Consider the following 24265-nt stretch of genomic DNA (forward strand, 5'->3'; position numbering starts at 1 on the left):
CCAGGGATGAGTGGAGTGGGTCTCAAATCCAGTCAGAGAGCAGTTGGTTTCCCCATAACAGACATATCACCATTGTACCAGTTGACACGGTCTATCTGGCCAGCTTGTTAAGGCTATTGAAGACTTTTTTTTTTAAATATTTTATTATTTATTTATTTGAGAGAGAGAGAAAGACACAGGGGGACAGGGAGAGAGAGAGAATGGGCACGCCAGGGCCTCCAGCCACTGCAAACGAACTCCAGACGTGTGTGTCCCCTTGTGCATCTGGCTAACGTGGGACCTGGGGAACCGAGCCTCGAACCGGGGTCCTTAGGCTTCACAGGCAAGCGCTTAACCGCTATGCCATCTCTCCAGCCTAATTGAAGACTTTTTTCCCCCAGCAAGCTACATAGCACTTTCCACACCATGACAGCTAGTTAACAGGGAGAAGGCTTCTATACATCTACATTGATTTCTCAATGTCTTGCAGCCAAAGCATGTGGTGTCTTAGGCAATAGGGTCTTACCATGCAGTTCTGGTGGACAACCAAGAACCTTGGCAATAGTCTGTATTGTTTTGGGGGCATCAGGGGCCTCTGTGAACCACAACTCACTGGGAGTTATCCCACCCAAAGGAACTGAAATTTTCCTGTAACAATCTATTGATTTTATCCACCTCCTGGGGGGTACTTATCCTCAAACTCTCCCTCTTTTTTAACACACACACACACACACACACACACATTTTAGCTAGCAAAGAAATAATTTTCCCATTTTTTAATAACATCTTTAATTGTTTTGTTTTGTTTTTCAAGGTAGGGTTTCACTATGTAGTCTCAGGGTGGCTTCTAACTCATGGTAATGCACCTACTTCTGTCTTCCAAGTGCTGAAATTAAAGGCATGAACCGCCATGTCCGGCTCTCCATCTTTTTTTTTTTTTTTTTTGAGGTAGGGTCTCACTCTAGCCCAGGCTGACCTGGAACTCACTATGGAGTCTCAGGGTGGCCTCAAACTTGAAGTGATTCTCCTACCTCTGCCTCCCAGTGCTGGGATTAAAGGCGTGCGCCACCACACCTGGCTCTCCATATTTAATTCTGATTAAACCTATTCCCTATATCTCCTTACCTGATCGCTCTTAAACTTTTCTACTCCCAGTGTTCTGCTCCTCTCCTTTCGTATCTGCTATACCCTCCCCTTCAGCTCTCCCATCTACTTCTTTCCATTAACGCAAACATCTCAAAAGAGGCTGACAGTGGTTCTGAAATCTGGAATCCATGGACCTTGGGATGATTCTTATGCAGACTGCATGTGGTCAAGGTCCACAGATCCGGATGTGTATGATGAGAAGAGGGTGGTCAGTCAGGCAGCTTGGAGAAAACAACTGCTACCTTTTTGAGCCTCATCAGGAGCCTGATTGTATTTTGAAACATCACCTTGGCCAGGAGCCTCATACCAGACTCCAAGTCTAGCAGTGGCTGAACCAGGCTGGGCACTGTGTGTTGTCTACAGATCTATGGGCCTCCTACTGCTACCAGTTCAATTTTTCAGATATATGTGAGTCTTATGATGGATAAATGAGAAATTTAAATAATGTTTCAATAATATGTCCTTGTTTAACCTATGCTAACATATAACCGAGAATTAGAGTTAACGGGGAAAATGAAATGATTTGGCATTGTTATGCAATGAATTGCACCTCTCCCAAACTCATATTGGAACATTAACTCTTAGCACCTCAGAATGTGCCTATGCTTGGAGGGTGTGATAGTTTGAATAGATACTCCCCAATAGATTCAACAGTTTGTTAAAGTTTCTTAGATTTCCAGCTATCTGGCTGGAGGAGGTATCACTGGACAGATCCTGGGGTTCAGCCCTAAGGTGTGGTGATGAATTTGGAACTCCAGTCTAAAGATGTGCAAAGCCTCTGAGTTCCACCTGGAGTTCCTGAAGTGTGTTGTGTGGTGTGGCTTTTGGATTTTTTTTTTTTTTTTGCCATGTGGTTTTTCTCTCTGTCTTGCCATTATGGGACTTCCCCTAGATCTGTAAGCTTCAGTAACTTCCTTCTTCCACAGCTGTATATGGTCTGGAAGTTCATCTCAGCAATGTGAAACTGTCTACTACAGAAATTGGTACCAGGAGTGGGGTGAGATGAATCTGACCATGTGAATTTTTGTCTTTTGAAGCTTTTGTTTTGGAGGAATGGGCATGGACCTGGTGCTTGCAAATGAAGATACCTTCTGGAGTGGTAAGCCAAGTATTGTAGACTATTCTTGTGAGAGTTTGAAAGTGCTAAGTTCAGAGAGAATTTAACTTGGAGGCTTTGCTTATAAACTTTCTAAGGAGAAGGAAAGATAGCAGAAGACTTTGTTGGGACTGGACCACTGGCATAAGGGCTGGCTATGTTCTGCTGCTCATGTCCAGAGAGTTTGAGCAAGGTTGGTTAAATTTGTAAGGGACTGATGTGCTTGGCTAACAATATAAGACTGAGACATCTAAGCTTTTAAGTTGAAAGAACTCAAGCAAGTTAAAATTACAGGCAATGAGATTGGTTTTAGGTTATTGAAGCTTCTATTGTCAAACATATCAATCTTAAGGAAGGTTGCCCAACTGCTTTACATTAAAACAATGGAGAGGAGGCCCGAGGAAAGACAATGATAGAAATGCAAACTCTTTTGACTTTTTGACTGGAGAAGAAGCTTGCTCTTCAGGATTATGATTTATTTTTGCCCCTGAATAAAGAATATGGCTGTGTCTTACATACCTGGCATTGGTTTTGGAAGCATGGAGTGGGTCAAGAAGTGTACATAGGGTTTCAGGAGCTGCAGCAGCAATGTGGTATGAGGCAGGGCATGATGACCCTGATAGGCTGGCAAAGCCATTGGAAGATGGATCATGGTTTGTATGGAGAGCTGAAGATGTTTTGGATATGCCAGGACTGTGCAAGGGCTATCATGGAGGCTGTTGAATAGGGATGGAATCTTTTCCTGGCTATACAACTAAGCTGGAGGTGTAGAATTGGAAAATCCAGAGACTGTCAGTCATTGGTTATATCGGACTTGAACTGCAGAAGTTTGATGTTTGCTTGGTGGTTGTTGAGTTTTCATTGTTCTTGTCTCTCCCTGTTATGCCTTACAGCAGTTAAAAGTGTTTACTCTGTGCCTTTATATGTTGAAAATATATAACTTATTTGATTTTATAGGACTCACAGCTAAGAGACAATCTTAAATCTCAGATGAGACTTGGGACTTTGGAACTATGTTAAGTTGATCAAGACTGTGGGGACCTTTGAAACTGGACTAAGTAGAATTTACAATGTGAGATGATTTTGAATCTACTGGGGACCAGGGGTGGAATGTGGTAGTTTGAATAAGTAGATTCAATAGTTTATTAAAGCTTGTTAGATTTCCAGCTACCTGGCTGGAGGAGGTGTCAGTGGGTGGATTCTGGAGTGCAGTCCTAAGGTGTGGGGGTGGATTTGGAATTCCAGTCTCAAGATATCCCAAGTGTCTGAATTCTGCCTGAGTTCCTGAAGTGTGCTCTGTGGTGTGGCTTTGAGTTTTTTGCCTTGTGGCTTCTCTTTCTCTGCTTGGACCTATGAAAGCAGGCCAGCTTCTTTTGGCATGATGAAACTTCCCCTGGATCTGTAAACTTCAATAAATCCTTTCCTCCATAGCTGTACATGGTCTGGAATTGTATCTCAGCAACGTGAAGCTGTCTACTACAGAGGGCTTGTGAAGAGGTGATTGAACAAAAATGAGTCTGTTAAGATGGCGTCTAATCTAATCCATTTGGTATCCTTAGAAATGAATTTGGGACACACAGATACTAGCAATGTGCTCACAGAAGAAAGATCCTAGGAAGACACATTGTGAAGGTATCTGTCTGTAAGTCAAGGAGAGAGGCCATCCCAGTCTCCTCCTTGATCTTGAACTTCTGACCTCCATTACTGAGGGAAGAAATTTCTGTGGTTTAAGTCACCCAGGATATGGCCTTTTATTATGGCGGCACAAGCTGACAAATACAGTCAGTGAAACAGTTGTCCTACTTGAAAGATTGGCTAACATTGATCCACAGTCAACTCTTCTCTACCTCCAGAGGCCCAGTATACTGAGGGATTTATATCCTTGGTACCAAGATCCTTGCCAGTAGTTGTCTTCTCTTTTAGTTATTTTTACAGGGACCATGGCTGGCTATGACCAACTGGCCCTACACACTGGCCCTACTCAATGTGGGTACTACTGCTCTGCCCCTGAAATGACGTTTTGTGGGCCTGGTTCTCACCACCAGCAGACCCTGAGTTAGAATCCAGGATGGCACATCTGATAGTCTGGGCTTGGGTCAGAGGTTTGAGCCCTAGTAACAATGGAGACTAGACAATGTAGAGTCCATGTGATGAACTTCTGTTTATTTATAGGCAAGCACCTTAACCACTGAGCATCTCTCCAGCCCTTTCTATCTATGACAGAAAGGTGTGGGGGGCAGAAGGGGAATGACAGGTCCTCCAGCCACTGCAAACAAACTCCAGACACATACTCCACCATGTCCATCTGGCTTACATGGGTCCTGGGGAATCAAACCTGGATCCTTAGGCTGTGCAGCAAGAGCCTTAACTGCTAAGCCATCTCTCCAACCTGTGATCAACTTCTACAATGAGACTCTGTACTCTGGCACCCATAAGACTGTCCATGAGATGGAGGAGGCTCCAAACGTAGGGAGAGAGTGCAGAGGATTTGGAGCAGCTAAAATAATTACAAATGCTCTTTGATGGGATGGGGATATGGGGCTGGAAATGAGAGAATGAACATATGATGAACTTATGTCAGAGTCATCTTACTCAGCAGTTTTCAATGACAATACATAACTTATCTGAGCCTCAGTTTGCTCATCTGTTATATGGGATGCTAAGGCTTATCTCACAAGATGGGAACAATAATAATAATTCATAATGATAATGATGCCCTTATTATTATAAGACATCACTAGAGCTATTATACTAAGAGCTGATGCCTCAGTCATGGACTTCCAGCCTAGCTACAAAATATGGTCAGACCTAATATTTTATTTTCTAGCACGGATGGCCAGGTTAGCTTTTGACACCTGTGTTCTGATAAATTCCTCCTCAAAACTCAGGTTCTTTTAAAAGAAAGATTAACCTAAACTCCCAAGCATAAGCTTTTTATTGATACCTTATCCACCAGTGTAATGTCCTTCTAACATTTTCTTTTCTTTCTTTTTTTTTTTTCCAATATAAAAGTCATGTCTTGTTGGGTGTACACAAAATCCCCTATTGCTCTAAGCTTCAGGAACATACTTGGAGAAAGAAATGAAAGTCAAGCAGTTGTGATTCCCACTGGAATTTGGTGGAGATAGACATCGGAGTGAGCAGGACGGGGGCGGTTGAACTGCTGCTTTTATCAGCAAGCAGGCTGGTTAAGTGTTCCCTGGGGTTTACTGATGGGGAATCGTCCTCGTGTAGGAGACCCAGAGTGTGGGCGGCGTGAACCCCCATCCAATGTGCACCCGTCATTGAGCCCAGGACTCTTCCAGTGATGATCTCTGACCACAGTACTTCCTCTCCACTCCTTTCACAGAGAGGAATTGATGTTTGTAGTGATGCTGGGGTCACGTAGCTCAAGACACTGCCAACGAGTGATTGAATGCTGCTCAGTAGATTTTGACCGTGAAGCATGTTGGATTGTATTTCAGTTCTTGGACACTCAGGGATGGGTGAACGAAGTAAATAGCAATTCTCTATCAGACACAATGTATCAGAGTGGAATGTCCTGTTCTTTCTGCGTGGACAGCTATTTGGTTCTGATTGTTAAACAGGAGCATAATGTTGGCCAGTGCAGTCCATATTATCATTTCTTTCTTTTTAAAAAAATATTTTATTTGATTTATGAGAGAGAGAGAGAGAGAGAGAGAGAGAGAGAGAGAGAGAGACAGATATATAGAGAGAACTGGCCAGGGCCTCTAGCCCTGCGAACAAATGAACTCCAGATGCATGCACCACCTTGTACATCTGGCTTACGTGGGCCCTAGGGAATAGAACCTGGGTCCTTAGGCTTTACAGGCAAGCGCCTTAACTGCTAAGCAATCTCTCCGGCCCTCTTTCTTTCCTTCTTTTTTTCTTCTTTCTCCCTCTCTTTCTTTCTTTCCTTCTTTGTTTTCCTCTCTTTCCCTCTCTTCCTTCCATCCCTTCCTTTGTTTCCTTCCTTTCTCCCTTCCTTCTGTTCCTATATCCCTCCTTTTCCTCTTCCCCACTTCTGTCCATTGCTCTCTACCTGTAGGATAAAAATAAGCACATAGTCAGTTTTGGGATTGTATCAGATTGGGAAGAATTTACCTAATTGCTAAATCAGTAGGATATTTGTAGAAAAATGTATGCTGGAGAAGGGCAGTGTGATGAATAGAAATATGCAGAAGATCGTTTCCCTCTGGCTCCTGCCTGGGTCTCATATCTTCCCTAATCCCATGCGTCACTCTATCATATCTGCTTTTGGGTAAGAAGCTCTTGAAATTACTGACTTTCCCAGGAGTGAGCTTGTGTGGCCTCTTGTCTTTTTGGTCCAGGTTTGCACTGGTCACATTATGAGAACCTGGAAGTAAGAAAGAGGGGAGTCGATGGGGCCAGTCCTCCAGGGAATGGAAAAGAGGAGGTGGGTTTTGAGCGTCAGGTTTGGAGGATTTATTCTTCTGATCAGTGAATGCCTATTATGCACCTATAGTGTGCCAGACATGATTCTAGGCAGCAGGACATTACAGGAAACAGAGTAGACACAAACCTTGCCATTATGGTAATCAGACAAATATGTGGCTTTGAGGGCTAGAGAGATGGCTTAGTGGTTAAGGCATTTGCCTGCAAAACCTAAGGATCCAGGTTCAATTCCCCAGGACCCACAAAAGCCAAATGCATAATTCCTTTTTTTTTTTAAATAGGGGCTGGAGAGATGATTTAGCAGTTAAGTGCTTGCCTGTGAAGCCTAAGGACCCGGTTAGAGTCTCGATTTCCCAGGACCCACGTTAGCCAGATGCACAAGGGAGCACATGTGTCTTGAGTTCGTTTGCAGTGGCTGGAAGCCCTGGCGCGCCCATTCTCTCTCTGTCACTCTCAAATAAATAAATAAAAATGAACAAAAAATATTAAAAATAAAAAATAGATTCTCCATTCTTTATTTATGGTGAGGGGAATAGGTATGTCAGGACCTGTAGCCACTGCAAATGAACTCTTGACACAGGCGCCACCATGTGCACCTGGCTTTTACGTGGGATCTGGGGAGTCAAACTCGAGTCCTTAGGCTTTGCAGGCAAGTGCCTTAACTGCTGAGCATCTCTCCAGCCCTGGAATTGTGTCTTCATTTAATTTGAGATGTGATGAGGCCAGGCTTCAAGTGGAGATGACGTTTGAGTTTGATGGTTTCTGCGGGCTTGTTCAGGACCCTGTCCTTACACAAGCAAGCCATCCGCAGACCATCAAGGCTCTCTCTGGGCTGGCCCACAGTGTGCTGAGTTTCAGAAAGTATAGGCTAGAGTCTTCTGGTCTCCAAATATGTTGATAGACTTTAGGTTATCCAATAAACTTAGGAGTCCATACTTCACTCATAAAAGTGAAATGAGCCAGGTGTGGTGGCGCACGCCTTTAACCCCAGCACTGGGGAGGCAGAGGTAGGAGGATCGCTGTGAGTTCAAGGCCACCCTGAGACTATATAGCAAGAACGACACTCTACCTTGTGGCGGGGGGTGGGGGTGGTGGAAGTGAAATGAAAACAATATATATTTTTAAAACTAGCAGTGAGAAAGCATTTCTCCACAAATCATTCTGGTTGACAATAAGAGATTAAACGTTTTCCTAATCAGCAGGGAAATTATTAATAGTTGGTCTTTTAGGTATTTACTTCCAATCTCCAGGGAGAATGGGGAAGCAGAAAGACTTGAAATTATACTTGTAATGCCTCTTCATTTTGAATTTTCTCTTGCCTCATTCCATTTCCCAAACTGAAAACCTTGACCCACCCCCCGCCCCCATGCTCAGTTGGGCTGAGGAAGGACCAGGGAGACCCGAGAAGACAGGGGAGGAGTGCCAGAACAAAAGGCCACGCTCAGGCTGGAAGGATGGCTTAGCAGTTAAGGTTTGCCTGCAAAGCCAAAAGGACCCAAGTTTGATTCCTCAGGACCCACATTAGCCAGATGCACAAGGGGGCGCATGAGCCAGTTCATTTGCAGTGGCTGGAGGCCCTGGTGTGCCCATTCTCTCTCTCTCTCCCTCTCCCCCTTTATCTGTCAAATAAATAAATAAATAAATAGTTACAAAAAAAAAAAAGCCCACAGTCTTAGATGTCTTAGTATTTTTCACCGATTTTAACTTTATTGGTAAACTCAGAGGTCCAAAAATACTCTCGGACCTGGCCTCACAGCCCTTGGACTTGGCAGGCATCAGAATCCCTTAGAGAAAAGGTTGAAAAAGTGCATGTTCCCATTTCTGGCATTCTGTTTACCTAGCTGTGGGGGTGAGAAATGCATTTTTCCAAAGTTCTGCAAGTAGTCTAGATGCCTTACCTGGGTCAAAGTGCTGACTTGAGCTGTTTTGTGGTTCTGGGGGCGGGGGGGGGGGGAGGTGGTGGTGGTCCTGTTTTATTTGTAAATATCTTTGCTCTGGGCTTGGTGTGGCTGTGGGGAAGCTGCTTTGATTAACGTTTTTTTTTTTTTTTTCCCCCCAGACACAAGGCAGAAGTGTGTGCTTGTCTAGTGTGGGAAGAAGAGCTCAGGGGAGGGCTTGCAAGAATGCTCTGGAAGGAATTTGGAATATGGTAGCATGGCCAGAAGGGACAAGGTAGAGAATCTGGGTAGTAGGATAAATTCCCAGGGAAGGGGTTAGGCTCTTTGCTGAGCAGTCCTGGGACCAGGGAACACACTGATCTCCAGCCCCACCGCTTCCCTGGGGTGGGCGGGGCATACCAGCCCGCTGAGGAAATTCTTGGAAGGGAAGCGATAGCCCAGCCGTCAACACTGGTACTTTTCCACTCCATACGTTGGTTTGTGCCTCTGCAGCTGCTGGCACACCCATGCGATCGATCGCTCCTGCCTCTCTCCTCTGCAGAAACCTTGAAGCACCGGCTGCACCTTGTGCGGTGCCACTGTGACTCCACGGATGCTGCCACAGAAGTGGTTTTCTCTCTGAGCCATCCTGGGTCTTCTCTGCATGGTCCCAGCAAATCTTTAGTGAGCTGTGGAGAAGCTCAGGACTGCCACCCGACTCCGTTCTCCTGTCTCTTTAAGTCTCCGGTTACTTGTGTGGTACAGCTTTCTGTCTCTTTTAGGATGCATAGGTTGTTGGCACAAGGGCCCCCCTTCCCCAGGCCCGTTGCGCCTAGTAGAGCATGTGTTTCCTCTTTCTGTTTCTTCTCCTCCCCTGCGGGCGCTGGGGTGGGCAGGACTTCCTATCATCGGAGGCTGCCTATCTGATCAGCCTCCCAAAACTGACTGGCAGGAGATCCTGATAGAGTTCAGATCTCTTTTTACTGTCTTTACCAGCAGCTTCAAGGCTTTGCTGCTTGACAGATGACAGAGATGAGTTTCTCATCCTTCATAATTAAAAAAAAAAAGCAACTTTTTATTAGCTGGGCGTGGTGGTGCAGGCCTTTAATCCCAGCACTTGGGAGGCAGAGGTAGGAGGATCTTTGTGAATTTGAGGCAACCCTGAGACTATATAGTGAATTCCAGGTCAGCCTGGGCTAGAAAGTGAGACTTTACCTTGAAAAAGAACTATGTATATATTTGCAAGCAGAGAGAGGAGAGGAGAGGAGAGGAGAGGAGAGGAGAGGAGAGGAGAGGAGAGGAGAGAAGAGACAGACAGAGAATGGGCACACCAGGGCCTGTAGCCACTGCAAACGAACTCCAGATGCATGTGTCCCTTGTGCATCTGGCTTATGTGGGTCCTGGGGAAGTGAGCCTGAGTCCTCTGGCTTTACAGGCAAATGCCTCAACTGCTAAGTCATCTCTCCATCCCAGAAAAACCTATACATATAATTTATTTTCAAGGAGAGAGATTGGGGGTGGGGGTGGAGAATGGGAACACGAAGGCCTCTAGCTACTGCAAACAAAATCCAGATGTATGCTTCCCTTTGTGCATCTAGCTACATGTGGGTACTGGGGAGTTGAACCTGGCTCCTTTGGCTTTGCTGGCAAACGCCTTAACCACTGAGCCATTTCTGCAGCCCTCATCCTTCATTCTTGTCAGACTCTCTACTTTGTGGGGCCAGTCTGGTGTGAAGGCAATCACGTAACTTCTCTGTGTCAGAGGCCCTGAGGCGGGCAAAGCTAAAAGAGACTCATCCCATTTCTGGAGGAGACCTAAACTAGGTAGCTTTTGTCTTTTTCTCTCCTGGAAAAATAATCTATGAGTAAGCCCACCAGTGAACCTCAGGCTCCTACTTTATTTCTTTGTGGTCTCCTTATTGCATTTCTGATCCTTTTTTCCATGACCAAGATAGCATTTTGTGTATGTGGCCCATGGGCATGGGGGAAGTGAACCCTGGCTGGCAGGCTTTGCAAACAAGTGTCTTTAAATGCTGAGCCATCTCTGCAGTCTCAGCACAACCATTTCTATTTTAAAATTTATTTTGTGCATATATATATGTGTGTGTATATATATATATATATATATATATATATATATATATAATAAATTATACTCTTTTATCCCCTTGCCCCTAATCCCATTTCCTTGGGGTCCTTCTCAATGGGATTATGGCACTCACTATGGGGTCATGAAGGCTTCAGTCAGTCCCTGTAGGATATTGGGGGAACCGTGCCTCACGATATTTCTACCCACTTTGTGGCTCTTAAATTTTTCCACCCCCTCTTCCCCAATATTCCCTGAATCATGGAAGGCCTGTGGCCAGTCTGATTTAGTGTTGAGCTCTGTGTAGTCTCTGGACTTTTGCTTTGATGAGTTTTGATTGGTCACTGTGTCTGTCACCATCACCTCAGAGCTGGTTGTCAGGCTAGCAGTAAGAGCAGTGTTCAAGTTGTCACTTCTGCACAAGTGTGTCCTTGTTTGGCTGGTTAATTCATAGTCTGCAGGGTCTCCTACTTATTCATGCTGTTGGTGACCTTTTGTCCTCCAGATTTTCAGCACTATGAGGGATAGCCAGGAGAGAGCTAGTTTTCCTTTTGGTTCCAGTATGGTATTCTGATGTCCTGTGACTTCAACCTGTGGTGTCTTCAGCAATAGGTCTTACATTTTAGCTCTGGCAGGTAATCAAGTGTTTTAGCAATGACCTACATTGTTCTGTAGACCTTTTGGGTCTCCCTGGCCAACAGCTCACTGTGGGGAGCAACCCAGTTCTGGGCCTGGGGTTAACCAACTAGGTTAAGCTTTTTTCCACTTTCTGTCTGGCCTGTTCCCCCTCTCCCTTTATTGATGTTTCTATGGAATGCTAGTGAGAAGGAGGGGTTTCTATGGAACTGATTCATGTTGTCTCAACTTTCCAGCACAACCATTTCTTGATAGAGGCAGTAGGATACCTTTGAAGGGCACATTCATAAAGTGCATACATTATTGCCTCTCACATCCCATTGGCTAGCTCTTGGCCACACCTAGAGACAAATGAGTCTGGGTAATGTAGTTCTCATCTATGGATGTATAGGAAGGAATGCAATGGAAACTTTCAGTAACTAGAAGAGTTGAAAAGATACAGCTCCACCTCCACCTGTGTGTAAGAAGTGTCTTCCATGTCTTGGATGCAACATTCTATGGATGGTCATAAGTCAAGCTTGTGTTTGCGTTCTTTTTTCTGTCTGATCCACCAGTAATTAAGTCATATCAGTTTGTCAGTTTCCCATGGATTTTTTTAAACTTTATTTTTATTTATCTATTGGTGGGGGGAGAGAATGGGCATGCCAGGGCCTCCAGCCACTGCAGATGAACACCAGACGCATGCACCACCTTGCGTATCTGGCTTACGTGGGTCCTGGGGAATCAAACTGAGGTCCTTTGGCTTTGCAGGCAAATGCCTTAATCACTAAGCCATCTCTCCAGCCCCATGTATTATTTTTTTGTCTTATGAGGCTAATTTAGTGCATTCATATTCACAATTATCATGTCTGGAAGAAGCAGTGTGTTCATCTGTATCAGCTGTATTGAGAGAATGTCCCTGGTATGCATATTTTTTCTCTTAAAGTATATTTTATTGCAAAATACCAGCTATCTTATTCTTTTTCTCTCAATACTTTCATCCCTTTCATGTTCCATGCATGCTTCTTTTCTTTTTGTTTTTTCAAGGTAGGGTCTCATTTTAGTCCAGGCTGACCTGAAATTCACTAGGTAGTCTCAGGCTGGCCTTGAACTTACAGTGATCCACCTACCCCAGCCTAACCAAGTGCTGGGATTAAAGTTGTGCACCACCACACTCAGTCCATGTATCTTTTGTAAATAATATGTAGGTAAATTTTGAGTTTTTAAATCTGATCAGACAATTTCTGCGTTTTAGCTGGAAAATTTAGACCATTTGTATTTATTTGATTTTTAATGTCTTTAAATTTATTTTTACCTTTGAAATTTTGATTTCAGTGGGAAATTTCTGTTCAGTTAATTTGAAACGTTCACATGTGTTTTTCAGCAAAATAGTTTTAGAATACTTTTATATCCACTGGGTACACCCTACCTCCCATATTAGTATCCATCAAAAAATTCCAAAATATGTGAGCCCCATTATTTCATGCATTTCTTGTAACTTTTTCTGCATTTATTTTTATCATTTGGATATCACTTGTTCAAAAAGAATTTTCATGTGGGTCTTATCATGGCAAACTTCCTCAAGCCTTACACGCATGAGTTTATTTTTATTGCACTTTCACACTGAAATGACTATCTTGCCAGAAATGGAAATCTGGTTTCAAAGCACTTACTTTAAAGCTTTACCCCCCCCCATACAAACATATAGAGATTGCAACCTCCAGCATCGTCACCTTGTCACAACACACACACACACACCCCTGCACACATGTTTGCTTTCAGTGCTGTATTAAAAAGTATAAGCCCCATTTGATTGGTTTGCCTTTTAGGTAATTTGTTCATCCTGATAATTTTCAAATTTTTCTTTGAGTTTAGTATTTCTTTTTTCTTTTAAAATTTGTTCATTTTTATTTATTTATTTGAGAGTGACACAGAGAGAGAAAGAGGCAGATAGAGACAGAGAGAGAGAATGGGCGCGCCAGGGCTTCCAGCCACTGCAAAGGAACTCCAGACACATGCGCCCCCTTGTGCATCTGGCTGACATGGGTCCTGGAGAATCGAGCCTTGAACCGGGGTCCTTAGGCTTCACAGGCAAGTGCTTAACCGCTAAGCCATCTCTCCAGCCTGAGTTTAGTATTTCTTGAAAAAATATTTTTATTGATTCATTTGTGGGGGAGAGAGAGAGAGAGACAGAGAGTTAGATAAAGACTATGCATGCCAAGGCTTCCAGCAACTGCAAACAAACTCCAGATACATGCACCACTTTGCACATCTGGCTTTACCTGAGAATCAAAGCCAGGCAGGCAGACTTTGTAAGCAAGTACCGTTAAGCGCTGAGTTACCTCTCTGGTCTGAGGTTAGTATTTTAAAACTGAATTCAGTTGTGCCTTGGTATAGAATTTTTAAAAAAAAATTTCTCTTTTGGGCATTCCATGAACTCTTTTGTTTGAAATCATTTACCTTTAATTGTAGGAAAATTATCTCCATGAATTCTCTTGTATAATCTCTTTATTTTTGTGTGTGATGTGTTGGTGTGTATGTCTGCATTTGTAAGTGAGGGCACATGCGTGCCTGGGCATGCTTGTGGGGGTCAGAGGACACCTTCCCCAGGTGTGGTTCCTTGCTCTCCCATCCTCTGAGGCAAACTTGCACTTTCTCATTCTTTTTTTTTTTTTTTTTTGAGGTAGGGTCTCATTCTGGCCTAGGCTGACCTAGAATTCACTAGGTAGTCTCAGGGTGGTCTCGAACTCACAGTGATCCTCCTATCTCTGCCTCCCAAATCCTGGGATTAAAGGTGTGTGCCACCACGCCTGGCTTGGTTTCTGCCTTTTTGTTGTTGTTGTTTATTTTTATTTATTTGACAGAGAAAGAGGCAGGGAGAGAGAGAAAGAATGGGTTTGCCAGGACTTCCAGCCCCTGCAAACAAACTCCAGATGCATGCGCCCCCTTGTGCATCTGGCTAACATGAGTCCTGGGGAATAAAACCTGAGTCCTTTGGCTTTGCAGGAACATGCCTTAACTGCTAAGCCATCTCTCCAACCCAGCAAGCACTTTTCCTAATGAGCCATCTCCCCAGACCTCTCTATGAATTCTTTATATATTTCTATATGTCCACTTTATTTTTTATTCTGTCCTGTAACTCCTGTATCTGTTATTTTTATTTTTATTTTTTTGAGGTAGGGTTTTACTCTTGCCTAGGCTGATCTTGGAACTCATTATATTGACCAGGCTGGCCTTGAACTCATGGTGATTCTCCTACCTTAGCCTCCCAAGTGCTGGGATTAAAGGTGTGCTCCACCACACCAGCCAACTCCTATATCTAGATGCTAGTTTTTCTACTACTATTCTCCAAATCTGTTAACTTTTCTTTTGCTTAATTTATCATTTTAATCATTTCCTGCTTGCTTTCTGGAGAGATATTCAACTGGATTTTCCAACTCATTGCTTCACACTTCAGCCACAGCTATTGAATCACAATGCCTATTTGTTGTGCTCTCTATTCCCATTATACAATCCCACATAACTTACTTCTGGTTCCCCCCCCCCCCATATTGTTCAAATGAACAATGAGAGAAAAAGGCTGAACCCCAAACAGGATGCTGTCATTTACTATCAATTACCAGAATCTCTTGAGGCCAGAGCTTCCCCTTCAGATGGGGTAGTGGTGTGTGTGTTGGGGGTGCGGGGGGGAGGAATGACAGGAAAAACCTTGGGACTAGGCTGGTCGCTAGGGAACTTCTCAGTCTTCTCTGGTGTCCTGCCACATGTTACCGTTGCACTGGAAGTCTGTAGTGTTCTGCGATGTTCCTGAGTGAAAGAGACAATGCTGCTTGCCCCAAGGTGATGGTGGTAGAGAAAAACATGCTGCCCTTGATGCATTCTGTCACCCGAGAGTGACGCCACCCTGCCCATGCCTGTGGCTGTAGCCCTGGCCATGACGACTTCTGCCACCACCACCACGCACATGCCCGCCGAAGATGCTCTTCCAACGCTCCCTCCCAGCTATCCCCTTTAGCTGCAAGGTTTTGGGTTTCCTGTCTAAATTGATTGGGGAGGGGTGGAGATTAAAAAAAATGGTTTGTGTGGGGAGCTGGAGAGATGGCTTAGCGGTTAAGAGGCTTCCCCGTGAAGCCTAAGGACCCAGGTTCGATTCTCCAGGTCCCAAGACAGCCAGATGCACATGGTGGTACATGCATCTGGAGCTTGTTTGCAGTGGCTAGAGGCCCTGGTGTGCCCATTCTCTCTCTCTCTCTCTTTTTTATCTCTCTATCTCTCTGTCTCAAATACATACAAATAAATCTTTAAAAAATGGTTTGTGTGAATTCTCTTGGGCAATTGGAACCTCATGACAGTATACTGTGTGATGCTGGAAGGTGCTAGAATGAGGGACAGAGACGGCAAAGATGTGGCTTTTGTCACCTAAGCTGGGGTGGGGCTTTTCAGTGATACCATAACCAGAATCTTTCTTCATGGAAATAGAAAAAACAATCCAAAAATTCATTTGGAATCACAAAAAACCTCGAATATCTAAAATAATACTGAGCAACAAAAAAGAGGCTGGTGGTATCACCATACCTGATTTTAACCTATACTACAGAGCCATAGTAACAAAAACAGCATGGTACTGGCACAAAAACAGACATGTAGATCAGTGGAACAGAATAGAGGACCCAGATGTAAGCCCAAGTAGCTATAGCCACCTGATATTCGATAAAAATGCCAAAAATACTCATTGGAGAAAAGACTGCCTCTTCAGCAAATGGTGTTTTGAAAACTGGATAAATATCTGCAGAAGGATGAAAATAGATTCTTCTCTCTCGCCATGCACAAGAATTAAGTCCAAATGGATTAAAGACCTTAACATCAGACCGGAAACTTTGAAACTGCTAGAGGAAAAAGTAGGGGAAACCCTTCAACATATTGGTCTTGGCAAAGACTTTCTGAATACAACCCCAATTGCTCAGGCAATAAAACCACAGATTAACCATTGGGACCTAATGAAATTACAAAGATTTTGCACCGCAAAGGACACAGTGAAAAAAGCAAAGAGGCAACCTACAGAATGGGAAAAAATCTTCACCAGCTATATATCTGATAGAGGATTAATATCTAGGATATACAAAGAACTCAAAAAGTTAAATAATAAGGAATCAAACAAGCCAATCAAAAAATGGGCTATGGAGCTAAATAGAGAGTTCTCAAAGGAAGAAATGCGAATGGCATATAAGCATCTAAAAAAATGTTCTATGTCACTAGTCATCAGGGAAATGCAGATTAAAACTACATTGAGATTCCATCTCACTCCTGTCAGATTGGCCACCATCATGAAAACAAATGATCATAAATGTTGGCAGGGATGTGGACAAAAAGGAACCCTTCTGCACTGCTGGTGGGAATGCAATCTGGTCCAGCCATTGTGGAAAACAGTGTGGAGGTTCCTAAAACAGCTAGAGATTGATCTACCATATGACCCAGCTATAGCACTCCTAGGCATATATCCAAAGGACTCATCTCATTTCCTTAGAAGTACATGCTCAACCATGTTTATTGCTGCTCAATTTATAATAGCGGGGAAATGGAACCAGCCTAGATGTCCCTCAACAGATGAGTGGATAATGAAGATGTGGTACATTTATACAATGGAGTTCTACTCAGCGGTAAAGAAAAATGAAGTTATGAAATTTGCAGAAAAATGGATGGACCTGGAAAGTTTTATACTAAATCAGGTAACCCGGGCCCAGAAAGCCAAGTACCACATGTTCTCTCTCATATGTGGATCCTAGCTACAGATGACTGGGCTTCTGTGTGAGAATGAAAATACTTAGTAGCAGAGGCCAGTAAGTTGAAAAGGAGACATAAAGGGTGGAGAAAGGAAGGGAGGAGGATACTTAATAGGTTGATATTGTATATATGTAATTACAATGATTGTAATGGGGAGGTAATATGATGGAGAATGGAATTTCAAATGGGAAAGTGTGGGGGTGGGGAGGGAGGGAATTACCATGGGATATATTTTATAATCATGGAAAATGTTAATAAAAATTAAAAAAAAAAAAAGTCCCAGATATTGAGGACATGGAGGTACAGAATTTGGTATTGCCCTTTTCGGTTTCTATCTTGCTTTGATGCAATCTTTTATTACTATGTGTTCATCCCTAACGGTTGCAATTAGGGTGCTTATTGGGTGTTGATATAGTTAGAAGACTATAGACTGAAGTTTTATTGTACAGGTCTCTCAGTTAAGAGACTGCTTTGAATCTTTGAAGAGACTTTGAATTGGATTTGTTTAAGACTATCAGGACTTTCAGAGTTGGACCTAGTGCATAAAATGCCAAAGGGAGAATGTTGCATTTTTAATATAACATGCCCCATTGGGCTCATTTATTGGTTTCCTTTTAGCGGTATTATTTGGGAAGGCTGTGGAATCCTTATGAGGTAGAGCCATGTTGGAATAAGCGATCCACTAGGTATGGGCCTTGAGAATATTTAGCATGGCCCCACTTCCTGTTTTACTCTCTCTGTTTCCTGTCTGTAAATGCGACAACTGGCTCCCAAGGCGTGTCATTCCTTCCCTGCCATGATGGAATCAAACCTCAGAAATGTTAAGCCAAAAAGAACCATTTCCTTCCTTAAATTGCTTCTGGACAGGATATTGGCTCATAGTACTTCTGACCATGCTCTGGAAATTGTTATTGCAATAGTAGAGGATTTGGTGATTTAGTGGATTCAATGGTTAATGTCCTCCAAAGGCTCATATCCAATCTTCAGATGGTAAACCTTTGGAAGGTGGATCTTTGATGGAGTAGCTTTGTCATACTCCAGTTCACTCTCTGCTGACAGGTGATGATGGGAGCAAACGTTTTGCTTATTCTACGTTTTGCCTGCCTGCCATGTTGAAGTTTCCTTCAAGATTGTAAGACTAAAAATAAATCATTTCCGTAAGTTGAAAAAAAAAATTATTTATTTATTTATTTGAGAGCGACAGACACAGAGAGAAAGACAGATAGAGGGAGAGAGAGAGAATGGGTGCGCCAGGGCTTCCCGCCTCTGCAAACGAACTCCAGACGCGTGCGCCCCCTTGTGCATCTGGCTAACGTGGGACCTGGGGAACTGAGCCTCGAACCGGGGTCCTTAGGCTTCACAGGCAAGCGCTTAACCGCTAAGCCATCTCTCCAGCCCCCAGAATCTTATTAGTGATCCTAATAAGCTTATCCCTTCATGGCGCTGGTCTCGGGTGGAATCGTTTCTTTGGTCTGTTGGTGCATAGTCACTTCTGTACATCTCCTGTAGGGACATAATGCAGCAGAGGTTCAAGGGCAGGACACCTGTGTCAGCTCAGTTCTGAGGAGAGGCTCGTGGCTGGTGGTAATGGCTGGGTGGTGTGTTAGAGCAGGCTGTCTCATTTCAAGGCAGGATTTGGAGTTGGGAAGGAGAGAGAATGAAGGAAAGACATAAACAGAGGGAGGAGAAGAGCCCAGAGGGTGCTGTTTGCTTCTTTTTTGAAACTAAGGAGGCATACCAGTTGCTTCATTTTTAATTTTTTTTTTTTTTTGAGGTAGGGTTTCACTCTAGTCTAGGCTGACCTGGATTCACTATGTAGTCTCAGGGTGGTCAAACTCTTGGCAATCCTCCTACCTCTGCCTCCCAAGTGCTGGGATTAAAGGTATGTGCCACCATGTCTGGCTAACTTTAAAAAATATATATATTATTTATTTATTTGAGAGAGAAAGAGAGAGAGGTACAGAGAGGTACAGAGAGAATGAGTGCGCCAGGGCCTCCAGCCACTGTGGACAAACTCCAGATGCCTGCGCCAACTTGTGCATCTGGCTTACATGGGTCCTGGGGAATTGAACCTGGGTCCTTTGGCTTTGCAAGCAAGTACCTTAACTGTTTGGCCATCCCTCCAGCTCTGGTTGCTTCTTTTTAAAATAGCTTTCTCCTAAGAACTCACAGTGTGTCATCTCCTCCAAGGGCATGCATTTAGTGGCCCCAGGATCTCTCTTCTGTCTCCCTCTTCTTCACCAACAGACCAAAACAGTGATTCTGTCCAAGTCCAGTATGGTGAATTCATTTGGGTCACTTCTAGGAGCATGGGCAAGGAGTTACTTGCAGGAGTGTAGGCCTCGATGGCAGTCACATCACCATAGAGCTCCATGCCGGCATCAACGGAGTCTCACCTTTTGTTACCTTTCTACTTCCTATACACTTCATTGCCCACCAAGACACATGCAGCTTGGGGATGGGAGAGCGTAGATGGCTAGAATACTAGGGAGACGGTCTTGTGATCTTCCCTGCCCTCTTTCTACTCAGAAGCATTAACAGCCCCAATATAACCACTATTACCATAAAGTGGTGCATGTGTTTGGAGTTCATTTACAGTTGCTGGAGGCTCTGGCACTCCCATTCTCTCTCTCTCTCTCTCCCCCTCCCTCTCTCTCTAACTCTCTATCTCTGCCTCTTTCTCTGTAATAAATAAAAAAAAATTTTTAAATTAAAAAGGGCTGGAGAGATGGCTTAGTGGTTAAGGCATTTGCTTGCAAAGCCAAAGGATCCTGGTTTGAATCCCCAGGAGCCACGTCAGCCAGATGCACAAGGGGCTCACGTGTCTGGAGTTCATTTTCAGTGGCTGGTGTGCCCATTCTCTCCCTCTCCCTCCCTCCCTCCCTTCCTCTCTCTCTCTGTGCCTCTTTCTCTCTCCAATGAATAAAATATATTTTTAAAAAATCAAAAAGAGATGCTATACCTTAATCACTTATTATTATCTTAATCACTTATCATCTCTAGTGCAAAGAACCCTGGTGTGCAGAGAGAGAGTCCAGTGATCATTAAATGAATGCAACTTGACTCTGACTCTACTTAGCTCAGTTTGTACATTTATCAAAGCTTTTTTTTTTTTTTTTCTCTTTCAACCAAAATGTAGATTGTGCTTTTGGGTGCCCTCCAGAAAAACTAATCCATGGAGAAGCATGGCAAAAAGAAGACATGTTTGGCAGAAAGAGCATGGCACTCCGCGGGGTTCTAGTTCGTGTTTGTAGGGCACACGTGAGGTACTGAGCTGTGGAATGCGAAATGCTCATAAAAAAGCTCAGAATGAGGTTGTGCTCATCCTCCCCGCTCTAAAAAGCCTCTTTGATGCCCAGTGGCAAGCTGGCAAGGAACATCAGACAAGGGCATGGGGTAGAAAGCACCAGCCCTGGGTCTTGGCCTTAGCCCTGCATTGCAACACCTCTGGGAAGATAGCAACACTCCCGGCACCTGGCCCAAGTTACCCCTAAACCCTGGCAAGATAATCCAAATCTATGGGCTGCTTGGGGCTGCCACCCAAGGAGACAAGAGCTCTTCCACAGAGGGGCTGATGCTGACAGTGGGTGGAAGTGAGCCAGAAGGTCAGCAGGGGCTGAACCAGGGGGTAGCTGGAAACGAGGCTCATCCCCATCGAGCTTTTAAGCCACTGCATGACGGGCCAGGAGTTCTACTGCTCTTCCCGGATCTGCAGGATTCTACCCAGTCCGGCGGGCAAGAAGGAAGCACAGACTGATGCTTCTCCCATAGGCAGACTGCACCGTTAGCGCCTAGCCCCCTGGGGAGGGTGGGGGGAGGGCAGAGGGCAGCATGTATGTTGCATCGGACTGAGCCCATTTTCAAGGTCTGTTTTCCACTGGAAATGTAAGTGCCCGTTACAAAGTGCAAAGCAGGGCTGGAGAGATGGCTCAGTGGTTAAGGCGCTGGCCTGGGAAGCCTAAGGACCCAGGCTCGACTCCCCAGATCCCACTTGAGCCAGACGCACCAGGAGACACAAGTGAGGAAGGCCTCCAGCCACTGCGAATGAACTCCAGATGCGTGTGCCGCCTTGTGCATCTGGCTTATGTGGGTCCTGGAGAATTGAATCTGGGTCCTTTGGCTTTGCAGGCAAGCGCCTTAACTGCTAAACCACCTCTCCAGCCCTCTGCAAGTTTTTCTTGTGAACTCAGAAGGTTCCAGTTATTAGGAGTACCAAGCAGAACTTGATCTCTCACTGTGCAATATAACATTGGGCCACTAAGCTGAAACAAAAGCAAGAAACGCTGGTAGTCTATCATGATGCCACCAGCCACAGACAGCTAGTCTAAATTATCTACAGAAGGGCTAGTCTGAGGGATGCCCTTAGTGTAGGCATATTCCAAGACTGTGAGCTTAGTAGACGAGATTGTGAAAATCACACTATTTCTCTTATTGGTCACACATTCAAATGAGAATACTTTGAATATGGCAGGTTAAATAAAATATATTCCTTAAGCTGCTCTTGTTAATTTTTAATGTTACCACTAGGGAATTTTTAAATTAAATATGTGGCTCATTTTTACTGAGCATTGCAGCTATAGGAGCTCTCTAAGGAAATTGTTACATGCTAGTACACATCAATATTCATGTGATTTCATTGGTAGTCCAGACTCCTTCACAAACTATCTATGAAACCCTGAAATGACTATTGTAAATGACTGCTTTTCATTTCCATTCAAAATGCATGTGCAGAATGGTCCTGTGAGATTAGATCACGTTTGGGAGAACATTGCTGTACTTGTCTAGATAGGAAAGTGTTTCATTATTATTGTCATTAAAGGGGCTGCGTGGAAGACTCTTTCCTTGACTGTGTGCAACACTGAGATTGGAAAAGGCAGATCTCTGCAGATAGGTGACAGAAATGTCACTACAGTTGTGGGTGAAAGTAAAGACATCTTAAAATTTCACTGAAATAAGGGCTGAAGAGATGGCTCAGCAGTTAAGGAACTTGCCTGCAAAGACTAATGACCCAGGATCAATTCCCCACTACCCATGTAAAGCCAGATGCACAAAGTGGCACATGTATCTGGAGTTCGTTTGTTGTGGCTGGAGATCCTGGTGCACCCATTCTATGTCTGTCTGCCTATCTTCCTGTCTCTCTTTGCTTGAAAACAAATATGTAATTTTTTAAAAAAATTTCACTGATGGGGCTGGAGGGATGGCTTAGCAGTTAAGGCGCTTGCCTGGAAAGCCAAAAGACCCAGATTCGATTCCCCAGGACCCATGTTAGCCAGATACACAAGGGGGTGCATGCATCTGGAGTTCATTTGCAGTGGCTGGAGGCCCTGCCATGCCCATTCTCTCTCTCTCTCTCCCTCTTTCTTTGTCAAATAAATAAAAATAAAAAATTCACTAATGAAGATATTTTACAAATACCAAGTAAGCAATTAGACTTTCTTCTCATCTTTCCTTTTCTTAAGACAAAACAATACTTCTTTGCAAAATTTTCCTGTCTTCCTGAACCCTCCAAGTCCTTTGAAGGATTATGCACACCTGTTTTATCAGTTGAGGAAAGGAAGCTCAGAGTGGCCCAGAGATTTTCTACCTGGAATCCAAAGGCCTCCCAAAATTGCAGTGTTTTTGCCACACACCAGCCACCAGAAGAAGGAAAATCAGGAAAGGAAGAAAGTCAGTGCTCAGTACTACTGGGTCCCAGGAGAAGGGATGTCCCACTCCTTGCCTTTATCTTATGGTTTTAAGAGAATATCTTTGCACAGACCAGGAGCTAGGTCAAAGTTCTCTGCCGAGATAGAGCTGCTAGGATTGATGTAACCATGCCTCCATATCTGTGGGTTTTACACTTATGGGCATGCACCTGTTGATTCAGTCAACCACTAACCAAAAATATCTTAAAAAATTACATCTGGGGCCGGAGAGATGACTTATCGGTTAAGACGTTTGCCTGCAAAGCCAAAGGACCTTGGTTCGATTCCCCAGGACCCATGTAAGACAGATGCACAAGGTGGCACATGAGTCTAAAGTTCATTTGCAGGGGCTGGAGGCCCTGGTGTGCCCGTTCTCTCTCTCTCTTTCTCTCTTTCGGCTTCTTTCTCTCTCTAGCTCTCTCATATAAATAAATTTTTAACTAGGTTAAAACAATTGCATCTGTCCTGGATATCCATGACCTCACAAGACCATCATAAAAGGAAGAGAAGATGATGACATCAAAATAAAAGACTGATTGAGAGGGGGAGGGGATAGGATGGAGAGTGGAGTTTCAAAGGGGAAAGTAGGGGAGGGAGGGAATTACCATGGGATATTGTTATTGATATTATGTTATTGTTATTGATATTATGGAAGTTGTCAATAAAAAATATTAAAATAAAAAAATTTGCCTCTGTACTGAGCATGTGTAGACTTTGTCTTGTCCTTATTCCCTAAGCAGGGCAGCAGCCATTTATGTAGCATTCACATGTCACTAGGTCATGTAAGTGACTCCGAGGTGAGTTAAAGTACTCAGGAGAATGCGTGCAGACTACATGCCAATACCAGGTCGTTTCATATTAGAGGCTTGAGCATCCTTGGATCTTGGCTTTCGTGGTGGAGGAAGGGGGTCCTGACACATCCCTTAGGGATATATGGGGTGACTCCGTGTGTGAGTGTGATTGTGAAGTTCAGGACGTTCCTCAGTCTGATCTGTCTTCTACAATTGGGGAACCTGGAAGAGCTGGTGTTATAATTCACTCCAAGGGGAGGATGATGATGTAAGTTCTAGATGCTGAAGGCTGGAGAACCAGGAATCCCAATGTACAAGGGCAGAAGAGACAAGTCCGAGCTCAAGTTCAAGAGGAGAAACCATATTCAATTTTTTTTCTGCCATTGTCTTCTGCTCAGGTTCTATATTGGATAATGTCCACTCACATTGGTGAGGGCCATCATCCATACTTGGTCTATGGATTCTAATGTCTACCTTTTCCTGAAAACACCTTTGTGGATACACTCAAAACTAAAGTTTTACCTGCCATCTAGCTATCTTTTAGTCCAGTCAAGTTGAAAACCTTGAACTTAATCATCACATAGGAATTCCTTAAAGTTCTTTGGAAAACTGTCTTTTCATGGGAAAGTATTGCTAGACGTAAGACAGAAGAAAAGCAAAACAAAAAAGGAGACCAGTCTATAAAATTCGTATAGTTTAGATAACCTGTTAATCGTCTTTCTATCACCATGAGAAATAGCTCACGAGAATCAACTTGAAAGGAGGAAAGGTCTATTATCTTGGATCACAGTTTT

General features: G+C 43.9%; 1 pseudogene; it reads right to left on the bottom strand.

The window, feature by feature from the left end:
- The window catches only part of LOC101604535, a 60067-nt pseudogene extending 40697 nt beyond the window's left edge, over positions 1–19370 (bottom strand).
- Positions 19371–24265: the final 4895 nt, after the last annotated feature.

The sequence above is a fragment of the Jaculus jaculus genome, chromosome 5 (assembly GCF_020740685.1).
Source record: "Jaculus jaculus isolate mJacJac1 chromosome 5, mJacJac1.mat.Y.cur, whole genome shotgun sequence".
Taxonomy (NCBI): domain Eukaryota; kingdom Metazoa; phylum Chordata; class Mammalia; order Rodentia; family Dipodidae; genus Jaculus; species Jaculus jaculus.